The sequence below is a fragment of the Typopeltis vanoorti genome, chromosome 6 (genome assembly GCF_054136105.1).
Source record: "Typopeltis vanoorti isolate ZY-2024b chromosome 6, IOZ_Tvanoo_1.0, whole genome shotgun sequence".
NCBI lineage: Eukaryota > Metazoa > Arthropoda > Arachnida > Uropygi > Thelyphonidae > Typopeltis > Typopeltis vanoorti.
Window position 1 is genome coordinate 12,229,975 of NC_143554.1, and position 15,459 is coordinate 12,245,433.

Below are 15,459 nucleotides of genomic sequence, written 5' to 3' on the forward strand. Positions count from 1 at the left end.
AGATTAGGACCTACTGGAGGTATTACTTGTTTTTATACCACAAGGAGGCCTGGTGGTGCAGCTTAACAAATAAATTTCTAGTACTCTCAAGTATAAGAATATAGAGTCATGGAAGGTAGAGTAAGAGATAGAACCAAGAACAGGAAATAAATAATACAGCATAGATAGATAGCCATAGTATACAATGGTTCAGCAATAGCAACCATTTACATAGAGATTCTTCCCATCCAGTAACCATTACCATTGTGCTGAACCTGGAATACTCTTCAGTTGTCATAATTTCCTGCTTTGTAATTCAGCATGTAACTTTTTCTGAATGGAACATTCATAAACTTACCCACTTCCCAAGTGAGTACTGCATGAACAATGTCACCAACTGGAGACAGAACAGTTACATCTTTAACTGAAACACCCTCTGACACTATAATCAAATCTAACACTCTTTTATAATATGCACCTTTGTCTCATACTTAGTTTAACATCGAGCCATCTCCCTGTACCTCCATCACTTCTAACTGCTTACTTACATATCACATATAGACTAAGTATTGCTCAATATAATGTGCCATTTAGAACATATAACTGTAGCATTTTGAACAGCTGTCTGTTGTTATCTTGTAATGTGCCTTTTCCAGATCTATGTAAATACAGATTCTTGTTATATTCCTGTGATTTTTTTACCATTTGTCTTAATATGTGATCCTGGTAGCATCTGTCTAACCTGAACTCAGCTTGTTCTCCAGATTTGTTCTGCAGCTTTTCTTAGCCTCTTTTTAAATGTGTCTGCATAAATTTTAACATGTTTCCTTTCTTATAATTCTCACATTCACTTTTATTTCCTATTTTTTATAGGCAGATACTATGAGAGCTGTACTCTCAATCATCTAGAATTTGACTCTCTAATCAGGCAATCTGCATACATGCTTTATACATATCCATATTTAACATTTCTAGTTGAGTAATCATATACTTCAGCTGCCTTTCCACATTTTGGATTTTTGATGGCATTTTCTACTTTTTGATTGCATTCCTCTTGAATAATTTGAATACTCTTATTATTATTATTATTATTATTATTATTATTATTATTATTAAACAAGACCTCATGGAGTCAAAGACTCATCTAGGAGGTCCTTTTATCTCACACACATCTCATCATAAAGGGTCTTAAACACATTCAAACTCCTTGCAGACACCACACTCTCAGGCAAGGCATTCCAATCATTCACAACTCTGCACGAAAAAAACCTGCCTCTCACTCCTCTACTCACACCCTCTTTATACAGTTTTCAGGGATGACCTCTGGTTCTCCCCTGATCTCCCACTATTCGCTGTAGAACTTCTCCACCATTGATCCTATAGCAACCCCTTACCAACTTGTAGGTCTCTATCATATCTCCCCTCTTCCTTCTCTCCACTAGTCTCTGCAAATTACATCTTTTCAATCTTTCCTCATACTCGACATTCCAGAGGTCAGAAACTACCTTAGTCAGTCGCCTTTGGACCCTTTCCAACATCTCTTCATCCTTCTGAAAACCAGGTGACCAAATCTGGGCACAATAGTCCATGTGTGGCCTAATCAAAGCCTTATACAATGGAACAAGAATCTCCCTACTTCTACACGTCAGTGTCCTCTTCATCATTCCCAGAAGTCTTTGTGTTGTCTTCACAATTTTGGCGATGTGACCCCTAAATTTTAGATCCTTATCCACTATCACTCCCAGATCTCTTATTTCCTCTACTTCCAACAATATATTCTTACCAAGCATAAATTCTGCATCCCATCTTTGTTTTCCAAATTTTAAAACCTTACATTTTGCAACATTGAACTCACACCCCCATTTGCTTGCCCAATCACTCAATTTATTCAAGTCTTCTTGCAAGGCCACAACATCTTCACTACTCTTTATGGTTCGTCCCAACTTTGCATCATCTGCAAACAACTGAATATCTCCATCCAAATCTTCGCCAATATCATTAATATACAAGTTAAATAGTAATGGCCCTAAAACAGATCCCTGAGGCACTCCACTAGTGACTTTCCTTTTCCTGGATATTGCACCCCCATACACAACTTGTTGATACCTATCAGATAGCCAGTCTCCAATCCAATGCACTAATCTAATATCCAACCCCATCTGCTCTAGTTTGACTGTCAACTTATCATGAGGCACTCTATCAAAAGCTTTTGCGAAATCCAAGTATATTACTGTGTATCCTTCTCCTCTGTCCAAGGAAGCAGTCACTTTATTGTAATAAGTAAGTAGATTACTAAAACACGACCTCCCTTTAGCAAATCCATGCTGTCCATCAAAGATTATACCATTGTTGTCAACCCAACTCTGGATTCTAGTTCTCACAAGCTTCTCCAACAACTTAACCACAACACCCGACACACAGATAGGCCTATAGTTTGATGCTTGAGTTCGATCACCTCCTTTATGAAGTGGCACAATCTTGCCCTCCTTCCACTCTTTAGGGACTTGACCAAGTGCAAGACTCGTATTAAAAAAATATGTCAAGGCAGGTGTCAACTCTCTGGCACATTCCTTCAGAATACGCGGTGATATATTATCAAGTCCCACAGCCTTATTTACATCTAGTTTACTCAACTCCCCAAACACCTCTTGCTCACTTACAGTCAGTCTCTCCTCCCCATCATCAACTGCTCTTAATCTCTCCATGAAGTCACATTCACAAGATTGAAAGATCTTTATGAACTGCTCATTAAGTATCTCCACCACACATTCTGCAACAGCTGTCTTTATACCATTTCCTCCAATCAATGTCATCCTTCCATAATCATTCTTTCTTTTGCTGGCTACATATCGAAAGAACTCCCTAGGATTCTTTTTAGCTTCATTAGCTAACTGCTGTTCATACCTCTCTTTAGCTACTCTCACCAACCAAGTCACTCTCCTTGGCTGGTCTTTGTAGAACTCATGAAATTGGTTACTTCCACTTCTCTTATGCTGCCTCCACAATGCCCTTTTTCTCTGTATTGCATGCTTAATCTCTTTATTCATCCATCTCACACCTAACTTATTTAACCTTCTCACCTGTGGTATACATTTAGACATTGCATCCACTAAATATTTTTTGAAAATCCCCCAAGCTGCATTGATCTCTTTTCCAGCTAACTCCTCATTCCATGCTACACCTGCAAGCTGTCTCCTGAGCTCTTCATAATCACCCCCCTTGTAGTTCCACATATACCCTTTTTTCACAGGGGTCCTTGCACTGCTGGCAACCACCCAAGTAATCACCTCATGGTCACTTTCACCAATTGGTGGATGATTTGATACCTCATTGATAATTACATCCTCCGATGAGATGACCAAATCCAAGACCCTTAATCCTCTTGTGCCCTCTGTTACATACTGTCTGAGGTAGTTATCCCTCAAAAACTCAAGAAACTCATTTTCTTTACTTCCAGTTGCTATCTCTTCATTCCAGTCTATATTGCCATAATTAAAATCACCCATAATGATCACCCTTTTCTTATTTGCTTGGCTTATTTGACTATACATTTCACTATCACCACCATCCACATTACCAGGTCTATAACAACATCCCACCAAGTATTTGATTCTATTCACCTCTATCTCACACCATACTGCCTCAAAACCACTGGCCCCATTTCCCTCTTGCATCTCTACCTTGTATGGACATAACTCTTTCTCTATCATCAATAGCACTCTTGAATGATTATTTTCCATAATTGTTCTGTCACTGCTTTTGTTTAACAGTCTTTCAAAGTAATTACACTACACATTAAATTAAATTTAATTATATTCTTGTTTAATACTTTATCCAAGCACAATTACTTGAAAAGATAAAGTAGATTCGTGGCTAGGCCACTGGTATATAGAGGCTGGTGACTTCACATCAAATGCCTTAGTATCCCCATAATACACAGTACTCTTCCTTTCTGAAATGTATATTCCTACACATTAACTGTGTGGAACCAATCAACATTCCTATACATTATGAGAAGGGTCATTGATCAGACAGGTTTTGAGTGGGAACCAGACCCAGAAGAGATCCCAAGGTGACAATTGACATTAATGTCTTTAGGGGTGGAGCAAGAAGCTTTTCATATTCCCCGCTATCTGTTACGGCCACAGTGAAGGTAGAGTTTTATGAGCAGTTTGCTTGCCCTGGATGGGCATGGAGATTATGCATTGCTACAGGAAGTTAAAATGGCTTTTGATCTTTTATATTTGAATATATCTGTTGCCTCATATGCTACAGCTTGTTGAACTAGATCATTGGAGTGTATGGATGTCTTTAAGAAGAACTTTGTTGCTAAAGTAGGAAAGAGAAAATATAAGGAATATTTGTATCTCGATGAAGTTGATTGTTTCTGGTGAACCATGGGACGTTCAGGATCATTCACAAGCACTTGTTTTGTACATGCTGCAGTTTGATGATAATATTTGTAGTGGAGGTGGTCTGTAGGCTGGAGAGGTGTGAGTATAGGATGAATCATCAGCTGGTATAAAAGCAATTTGATTCTGACGTTTAGCTTGCTGTTCCTGTTAATTAGGGGGTAGATCTGGGCGATGACTTTAGATGCCTTTGCACACATAGCCTTGATGTGTTGGTTAAAAGTTAATTTTTTATTGTTGACGATGTCAAGGTATTTTGTTTCTGTCTGCCAGGGAATTTTAGTATTGAATAGTGTGACGTCTCCTGGAGGAGATATCGACCTTCGCAAGTATCCATTTGGAAAACCATCTGTCTAATTTTAGAAGGTTTTCTTGAAGCATTCTAGTAATGAAGTGTGGCCGGTGAGATCTGGCTAACAATGCTGTGTCATCCACATATAGGGCCATGATGGATGACGTTGGATTGTGTGGGATATCTGACATGTATGTAGAGAACGGCAATGGAGCCAGTAGGGATTCTTGCAGTACTCCGGCCAAGATGTGGTTCTGAGATGAGGTAGTACCATTGATCTTGACTTGCATGGTTCGGTTCTGTATCTAACTAAATGTACCATTTTTCAGTGAGATACTGGCTGAGATAAGTTTATGTAGCAATCCAAAGTGCCATATTTTGTCAAATGCTTTGGATAGATCAAGAAAAACAGCTCCCATGTATTGACACCGGTTGTAGCTGGTGGTAATATTCCACAATTCTGTGGATTTGCTGGGTATTACTATGATGTTGCCAAAAACCAAAATGTTCTTTAGGAAGGATGTCTAGTTCATTTACTGAGGCTTGGAGTCGTGAGAGGATAACCTTCTCCACAACCTTACCCAGGTTGAAGATAAGACTGATTGGTGATAATTTTGAGGTAGGTGTGGGTCCTTGCATGGCTTATGTATAGGGATTACATCAGCCAGTTTCCAGGTGGAAGGAAAATAGTGAAATCTTAAGATTGCATTTATTATTATGGTCAAGTGCACTACAGCTTTTCAGAGTAGCAGCTTGATCAACCTGTTTGTAATGCCATCTGGCCCAGGAGCTTTTTTGTTCTTTAATTTTTTAATAATATTATATATTTCAGTAGGTGATGTGGATGCAATATGGTCAGCACTGGTATCAGGAAGTTTGAGTGAGTGCTTGACCTGGCTGTGAATTTTATATATGTGATCGAAGTCTATATTTTCATATGAAGGTTTGCACTGCTCTTCTAAATTGTTTGCTATGGCTTCTGCCTTGTCTACATCAGTGTGAACATAGTCAGAAGATATTGGTGGGCCTTTGTTTCTGATATTTCTCAGTAGTTCCCAGACAGAGTGATCAGTAGGTGAGATAGAGGCTAACTTTTCTTCCCATACTTGGTCTCTGTGAGCCTTGAGTGCATCTCTCACTGCCCCATTTAGTCTATTTAGAACTGTTTTATCTTGTGGCAGGTGAGTGTTATGAAATCTTTTCCTGGCTCTGATTTTTTTTCTGATCAAGTTCATAATGTCTTCGGACAAATGACCAGGCTTGGGGACAGATTTGTAGGAGGTGGCTACCCGTTATAGCAGAGTTAATTTGTTGGGTGAGGCTTGTAACTGCAGATTCTACATCTTCTTTTGTACGTGTGTGAGGAACAGGTCCAATACTATCCTTGAGCACTTCCGACAATCTTTCCCACAGTATATAGGAGTGAGAGGGAGGAGACAGGTATTCTTGTCTTCCCAGCTGTATTAGTACTGGGTTGTGATCAGATAATAACTCATTTAATGGTTTTAAGCTGTATTGGAGTTCAATATCTTGCAGGATAGCTATATCCAGGATGTCAGCAGTGCCAAACATACTAAGATGAGTTAGTTTGGTGGGGCCTGCCACAACAGCATAGCTTGATCCTATGTAGTTGGACAGGATGCAGCCATTCTTGTTGGTGGTTCTACAATTCCAGGCAGGGTGCTTGGAATTCAAATCTCCAGCAATAATGGTGGACTCTTTAGTGCCTAAGATGGCATTTAGATCAGAGTGCAGTAGAGTTTTTAGGGGTGGATTGTAAGCTGAGTAGATTTTAAGTCTGCCAGCCGAGCTGGTGAATACTTCCACTCCTGTGATCTCAAAGTTAGCGGTTGGAGAGTTGTTTGCAGAATGGTGCTTGATGTAATTTTTAATGAAGATGGCAGTGTCACCACCTCTATAGATTAACCTGTTATTTCTATATAGGAGATAACCCCTTATTTTAGGGTTGCCTGAGGGTCTTGGATGTGTCTCACTAATTAGTCTAATATCTGGCTGATATACTAATTATACTATACTATAATATACTATAGGTGAAATCTTGGAGCTCCAGAATTTTGTTTCTTAGGCCATTTGCATTCCATGCAATGATCTGAAGAGAGGCTGGAATAAGTTTGTTTCTACTCATCTATAAGTGCTGTGAGGTTGGCCTGTGTTTCACATAAAAATCTTTTAGTGGAGGTTGCTGAAGGGTTTGAGAGGCTGAAGTCTTGTAGCATGTCTGCTAGAGAAGCCGTAATAACAGCTGTTAGGTTTGTAGGTGCTGATTTGTTTGTACGGGCCACATCAGCATAACTTCTTGTATGCTTTTGGTTCCCTCTATCTTTGAAGGTCTCCGACTGTGGCTGGAAAGCCTCTGGCTGTGGTGCATGGGCCTCTGGTGTTCTTGTACTAGAGGAGGACTGTTTGGCTTCTTTGGGTGCTGAATACATCCCTTATAGTTGGCAGGATGAGGGCCACCGCAGTTGGCACATTTAGCTGAGGTGGTTTTCAGTTTTGTGCAGATATTGGTTGGGTGGCTGTCCCCACATTTCAGACATTTAAATTCAGCTTTACATAGTTTCTGGGCATGGCCAAACTTTTGACACCTGTGGCATTGCCCAGAAGATGCCCTTTTCCGGAGTGGCTCTGGTGTGACAATGAGCCCACAGATTTGTTTTTAAGTCGTAGATATGTTTGTATATGTTGTGGATCTCTACAAGGACTAATGGCATGGGGGTCTTGTCAGATCCATACACTCTGCTGACCTTAACTGGAGGCAGATCCTGCAAGTTAAAATCAGCAACTATGTCTTCTGTATCAATGTCTTCACAGATGCCACAGAAGACCACTTTTATATTTTTTTCCGAGCTGAATGAAAAGGTATGATATTGAATACCTCTGTCATCCATTTCTTTAGTCAATCATCTATAATCTGTCACCATTGCAGAATGTATCTTTATATCTTATCCACATTTTTGGCCTGTACATAGCCAATGTGTAAGTTGGACATTGTTGATTTTAAAGCTGCCCATCTTTGTTTTTCTCTTAATATGATCAGAGATACCTTTTCTTTGGGAAAAGTAGTGGAGTCCAAAATTTGACTGTCTTGTTCCATTGTGTTGTCTTTGAGTGACCCAACTGTTGTTCTCTGCTTTTGTGTGTGCAGACCTCTTGAAAATCTGAAGGAGTGGTGATTACTGATTTCTAACTGATCTTCCATTTTCTCAGCATCAACTTCTGTGACACTTGCCAGGGGAAACGTATCATAAAGTTTCACCTTTCCCAGCCAGTATTTGTTAAGTAGCTCGGTTAGTCTAATAAATTCCCAATATACTTCATTTTTTTTTGAGATCCCAAGGTTGAATTAATGCAGAAGTTATATATTTCCCATATACAAGTAGGAAAAGGTGTTTCACCTTATTGTAAAAATACTCCGGATCAGAGCTGACCAATGGAGCCATAGGCAGAAATATGTCTCTTTGTCAAATCCCCACATTTTGATGTTTGCCTACATAACTCTGTTTGGTATTTTCCTACCATTCAAGAAACTTTTTTGTGTATAATTTTGAGTAATATGGCTACTCCTTCCTTTCCCCCTGATCATTATTGTCTCATCCTAATATAATATCTTGTAATAGTTATTTAGAATTATCTCACCTTTTTGTCTTCTTTAATTCAGTAATAGGGTTCTTATAGCTGAATAACTGTGTGAAGACCTCCACACAGGGCCGTCGCCAGATTAGACTGCACCCTGAGGAAAACAATTAAATATTGCCCCTCATGGATTATAAGACGAGCTATGTTTAAATTAATTCTTTTTTTCTTAATAATGATTCTGTGCGTTAATGATGCATAGCCGAAAATTACCACGTGTCCCCTGAAGATCTTGCACGTATCCCCGGGGATATGCGTACCGCACTTTGAAAAACACCGATCTAATAAGTGAGTTCTGAAATGTTTGGTTTTGGTACGTATGACTAAATTTTTTATTATTAAAATATAATAAGCACATAAACTTAACTAAACAGTGTATATTTGTAAACTATCTTGTTGCCATAATACGGCATCTACCACAATATGGATGAACAAGCACCATAGTGCTGGGAGATAGGCTGTCTCTATGCTACACCCTGTTGACAGTACTTTAAAGGCTATGTATGGTCTCTACATAGCCTTTAAAGGAATGCGGAGAACTGACCAGGGCTTCTGACCTAATGTCCAACCCTGACCTTCTCGTGATGCACCTTGTTAGGTATCTACCGGGATACTAAACGAACGAGGATGAGTTGGCAATTTTGGATTTTGTTGACCAAATTGTATTCTTATTGGCTTAAGCCACAATATAAAACAATGGTACAACATGATAGAATCTCGTGTTGCTGGTTAAACAAGGCCCACGTTGTTTTAGGCCAGGAAACCAGGACGAATAGCGAAAAGTCAACTACTGCAACAAACTCTAAATCACACCCCTACTCAACATTACCAGAGTTGAAGATCGGTGCTATAATAAAAGAAGTCTGAATGGCAAAGAAATGGAGCTACTACCTGAGAAATTGGATAAGTACCAGATTGATATAATAGGGTGACTGAAATGAAAAAGACAAAAACTGGTGAGAGCTTTCCAGCAATAAATACGAAAATGTTATATACACTACATACGAGGCTGATCTTCTTAAATCAGGCAATATCAACTAGAGTGATGTGGGCAAATATGAGAATGGGGAACCTGGAAAATGAGACTTATTTGTGCCTATGGTCCCACAAAACGTTCTACTAAGATAGAAGTAGAGGAATTTGAGGCTTTAGAGAAGGCAATTGAAACAATGAAAAATCAAAGGTTGATCCTTGTTGGGATCTAAATAGCAGAGTAGAAAACGATTATCAGACATACAAAAATGTTTTGAGAAAATTTGGAGAAAAGAGCACAGCTAATAATAATGGCAAATACTTGTTTGATTTCTGCTCATGACATGGATTGGTTATTACTAACACAATGTTCCAACATAAAAATGGGCATAAATTCGCATATAGAGAAGATGTAAGGAATAAGAAAAATCTCATTGATTATGTTATTGTTGATAGTGATGTTTTCTCACAGGTGCAGGGACACTAGAGTGCACAGAGAATTTGAAATTGGAAGTGATCACCATTTAGTCTTGAGCAGGATAAAATTGAATTTCATATGGAAAAGAAGAACATGCAAGAAAGTTTTAAAGTGAATAAAAGTTGAACAGCTTTCGTATGTGAACTTTAGACTAAAATACACAAACATTATTCAAGAATAAATGACAGAATTTGAGAACAGAAACCAAGCCTTGGAGATTCAGTGGCAAGCTCTAAAGAAAAAAACATTGATTAATTCAGCCCGAGGCATGTGGTGAGGTTGTATGCAAGGATACAAAAATCAGAACTCCCTGGTGGACACAGGAAATTAAAGAGGCAGCAAAGGAAAAGAATTAGAGAATACAGAGACAAATGTGAGAAAGCTAAACACTGTGTAAAATTAGCTAAACAACAGTCATGGGAAGACTTTGGCAAGAACATAGAAAATAAATATCAAGAAAGTGCCAAGATATTCTGGAGCTGTTGAAGTTCAGAAATGGAGGAAAGTGAGCTATGAAAGAAATTAGGGATGATAAAGGTGACATGAAAACTGGACAAAAAGATATCCTTGAAGTATGGAGTCCCCCCCCACCCCCCCCCCCCCCCACCCCCCCCCCCCCCCACCCCCCCCCCCCCCCACCCCCCCCCCCCCCCACCCCCCCCCCCCCCCACCCCCCCCCCCCCCCACCCCCCCCCCCCCCCACCCCCCCCCCCCCCCACCCCCCCCCCCCCCCACCCCCCCCCCCCCCCACCCCCCCCCCCCCCCACCCCCCCCCCCCCCCACCCCCCCCCCCCCCCACCCCCCCCCCCCCCCACCCCCCCCCCCCCCCACCCCCCCCCCCCCCCACCCCCCCCCCCCCCCACCCCCCCCCCCCCCCACCCCCCCCCCCCCCCACCCCCCCCCCCCCCCACCCCCCCCCCCCCCCACCCCCCCCCCCCCCCACCCCCCCCCCCCCCCACCCCCCCCCCCCCCCACCCCCCCCCCCCCCCACCCCCCCCCCCCCCCACCCCCCCCCCCCCCCACCCCCCCCCCCCCCCACCCCCCCCCCCCCCCACCCCCCCCCCCCCCCACCCCCCCCCCCAAGTCTTAATCTATGGAAGCAAAATCTGGACAATAAAACAAAAAGACAAAGATTAATAACAGCAGAAATGAAGTTTATGAGAATAACTGCAAAGTATACCCTATTTGATCACAAAAGAAACGAAGAAATTATGAAAGAATTAAATCAAGAACTGGTAATAGAAAAAATTAAGAAATATGAACATAAATGGATGGAACACGTTCAAAGAATGAAAACAGAAAGATTATTAAAACAAGCCTTAAAGTACAAGCCATTAGGAAAAAGAAAACTAGGACGTTCTCTTAAACAATTCAACGATGACTTCTAAGGCCAGGAACAGGCCATGCTAGGCCTAAATCCTTGATATGCATGATGATGATGATGATGATGATGATGTATTGCTAAAACAAAAGCGCTTCTTCACAAATCCGTGTTGACTCTCACAGATAACATTTCCCTCATCTGCCCAATGCTATATATGGTTCTTCACTAATTTCTCTAAGATCTTAACAACCACTGATGACACGCAAACTGGTTTATAATTAGACACTTCCAGTCTGTTACCGCCCTCATGCAATGGCACTATCTTACCTTCCTTCCATTCCCTGGGCACCTTTCCTGCAGCCAGACTTTCATTGAAAAGCCAGGTCAAAGAATCAGTCAGTTCTTTAGCACATTCTGTCAAAACTCGTGGTGAAATATCATCCAGTCCCACTGCTTTACTGACATCCAGAGTACTCAGTATTTGGAACACGCTCTCCTCTTGCACCTCTAAACCTCGAACCTGCCCTATCCCTCTAATATTGAAATTTACTCCTCCAGGATGAAATACTCCAATAAAGTGTTCATTGAACAATTCCACTATGTCCTCTGCATCAGTCGCTCTGTTCCCATTTTTATTCCACAATGTCATTCTTCCACAGTCAATTCTCCTCCTACTGGCCACATAACTAAAAAATTCCCTAGGATTTTGTTTGGATCTTAGGGCCAATCTCTTCTCATATTCCAGTTTCGCCTTCCTTACCATACTAGTCACTCTTCTGGCCTGTGTCTTATATTCTTCATGCATCTTCTCTTCACCTGTCTCTTTATATCTCTTCCATAGCCACTTTTTCACTTTTGCAGCTCCTGTTTAATATTGTTTGTCATCCACTTTACTCCACATTGTGTCCTCTTCTTCACTCGTGGAATACAGCTTACTATTGCTGCTAACAAATATTCCTTCACAATTTCCCAAGCATTAATGATATCCTGGCCTTTCAGTTCCTCCGACCATGAAACTTCCCCAAGTTGATGTCGAAGACTATTATAATCACCTTCCTTATAATTCCACATATGTTCCTGTCTCTTTGACACTCCTGCATGTTTATTCATCTTCCAAGTCAAAACCACATGGTTACTCTCTCCAACTAGTGAGAGAGATGTCATCTCAGTTATTATCAACTATTCTGATGCTATGACCAAATCCAAAACTCTTGAACCTCTTGTTCTCTCTATTACATGTTTCCTAAGACATTTGTCCCTCAAGAATTCTAGAAATTCCATTCCCTTATTGCTACATGCATCTTCCTGTCCCCAAATTATACTGTTGTAGTTAAAATCTCATAACATCATTCTTCTTGCACTTGCCACACTCAACTGTCTAAACATCTCCTGGTCCCCACCCTCTGCACTCCTTGGGCTGTAGCAACACCCCACTAAATATCCTGTCTTGCTGTCTTGCCCACCTCTACCTCACACCATATGCTTTCAAAATCATTAGTGTCACTGCCTTCCAAAGCCTCCACTCTTAGAGAACACAAGTGCTCACTTATCATAAGCAGTGCTCCACTACCATGTTTTCCCTTCCTATCCTGCCAAAAAATGCTGTACCCAGCTACTTCTATTCCTGTTTTTGTTTCCTCTTCTGTCAACCATGTCAAAAAAAAAAAAAAAAACTGTGGGAATCAGTTCTTTGGAGTAGTGGGAAGACATCAGGCACTGAGCCAGTGGAATCTAGAAGGGATAATGCTGGGTATAGAAACAATGGCATTTTTTTGCTTTATACTAATGCCAATCTTTGGCCAGGCTGATGCTATCAGCACCACCAATTCCTCTCCTTTATTCTGAATACTATTGGCATTATTCTATACCCAGCATTATCCTCTCTAGACTCCACTGGGCTCAGTGCCTGATGTCTTCTCCCAAGTACCCATTCCCACAAGAGGCCACCACTGCTACCATCAACCCTGGGACACACCGACTTGTTCAGAACAGCAATCTCTCCAGATGCCTGCGTCCTTCCTCATTCAAATGCAAGCGGTCTCCCGCATACAATTCCTCTCTATCCTCAAATGCCCTCCAAGCATCCACATAATCTAATCCTCTCTTCTGACACATTCTAGTTATTATGTTATTCAATATTACTGCTCTTCTGCTCAGCTCGTCACTATCATACCTAGGCAACATGTACACTATCTTTCCTCTCTGTGTCTTCTTTTGTACAACCTCAAGCAAGAATCTGATATTTCTCACTACCCAATTTACATTACCATTTACATTATCATATAGTACTATCATATCCTGTACATCCCCTGCGGGTACATATCAGGAATTTGATGTTGCTGATAGTTCAGTAATAATATTATTTATATTCATCGGTACTTTTCTAGTTCTGCCAGTTCCGCTTCCTGTCTGTTGATGTCTCAGGTTGATGGGGCCAAGCCTGTATTCTGCTGATGGTGATTTTGGGTTTGTTCCAGTAGCTGACTTTTCACTGTTTTCCCTGATGAAAACAACCAGGAAGTCTCCCTACCGTATGAAATTCCATCATGTACTCCTAGTTGTAAAAATATAATTCTTTCACTGGAAAGATCTGGGTTCAGTTTTCATCAGTATGACAGCAATCTTTATAATTACTTTTCAACTTAACTTCAAATAGCTAGTCTTGTACTTCTTCTTCTTCTGCAGCTTTTCCCACTTAATTAGGGTCGCTTTTTGTGGTGAGTCTCTTCCACAACCTCCTGTCTTGGGCTGTAGCCACATCCAAGTTCTTCATCCTCAAGTCCTCCTCCACCATCTCCCTCCATCTCTTCTTTGGCCATTTGCACTTCCTCACATCAATTTGCATGATCTTTCTTCCCACATACTCTTCCTCCCTCCTCATCATATGACCAAACCATCTCAACCTTGCCTCCTGTATCTTTGCTCCTTGGTTCGTAACTTTCACCGTTCCCCTTACATAGTCATTTCTCAGACGATTCTTTCTGGTCACACCGCACATTCATCTAAGCATTCTCATCTCTGCTACCTCCATCTTGCTGATGTTATTTTTCCTCAGGGCCACAGTTTCCATAGCATACGCCATAGCTGGTCTCACTACTGTCCTGTAGATTTTGCCTTTAAGATTGATTGGTACTCTCTTATCGCATAGCACTCCAGCCATCTCTGTCCAGTTCCTCCATCCTGCATCCCACTTCTTTCTCAGCCTCACCATCCTCTTTCATTGTTGAACCTAAGTATCTAAAGTCACTGACCTTCCTGATGACATTTCCTTCCAGTACTTTCCTCCAACTTTCCAGTTTAGCTGCTACTTCTTCTCTTGATTCTACACACAGCACGATATCATCTGCATACAACATAGTTCAAGGCGCATCTTCTCTTACTTCCTCCGTCACCACCTCCATCACATTATTAAACAAGAATGGACTTAATGCTGACCCTTAATGTAAGCCAACTGTCACCGGAAAACTTTCTGTCTCTCCCAGGCAGGTTCGAACTCTTGTCTTCACATTTCTGTACATCTCCTGCACCAACCTGACATATTTCTCCGGTACCTTCTTCTCCCTCGAACACCTCCAGACTTCTTGCCTTAGCACTCTATCATAAGCTTTCTCCAGATCAATAAAAACCAGATGTAGTTCCCGTTGTTTCTCTCAAAACTTTTCCATCATCTGTCATAACCCAAAAATAGATTCTGTCGTCGATCGACCAGGCATGAAGCCAAATGGAGGTGGAGATTGCTCCTTTGCAATCTCAACCTCCTTCCTCAGTCTTCCATCAAGAATCCCCCTCTAGGATTTTCATTGTGTGGGACATCAGCTTTATTCCTCTGTAATTCTTACAGTCTTGTGCATCCCCTTTACTCTTGTAGATGGGGGACAAAAGTACTTTTCCTCCATTCCTCAGGTATATTTTCCTGTTGACAAACATTTATTAACAAGTCCCACAGCAGGTCAATTCCCTCTTCCCCCTAGTGCCTTCCATGTCTCCACTGGGATCCTGTCAGGGCCTACCAATTTTCTATTCTTCATCCTCTTTATGGCTTCCTTCACTTCCACTCTACTAATGTTCTGCACCATTCCCTCATTAGGCTCCCCATCTTCTCTGTGAGTCTTTGCATTTTCTTCATTCAAAAGCCCTTCTTCTGATGTGTCTAATTGGACAGAGTACATTCCACCATTACATTAGTTGGATGTCTCATCACAATATGCTATGCTTTATCTATTTTTCTTCGCAATATAGATATGTCTCGCATGATGACCTTGATAACCTGATACATCCATTGCTATTCCTATACTTTTAATGGGGGATGGATTTAAACAGACTCAACACTCTGTGGGTTTAATGGAGG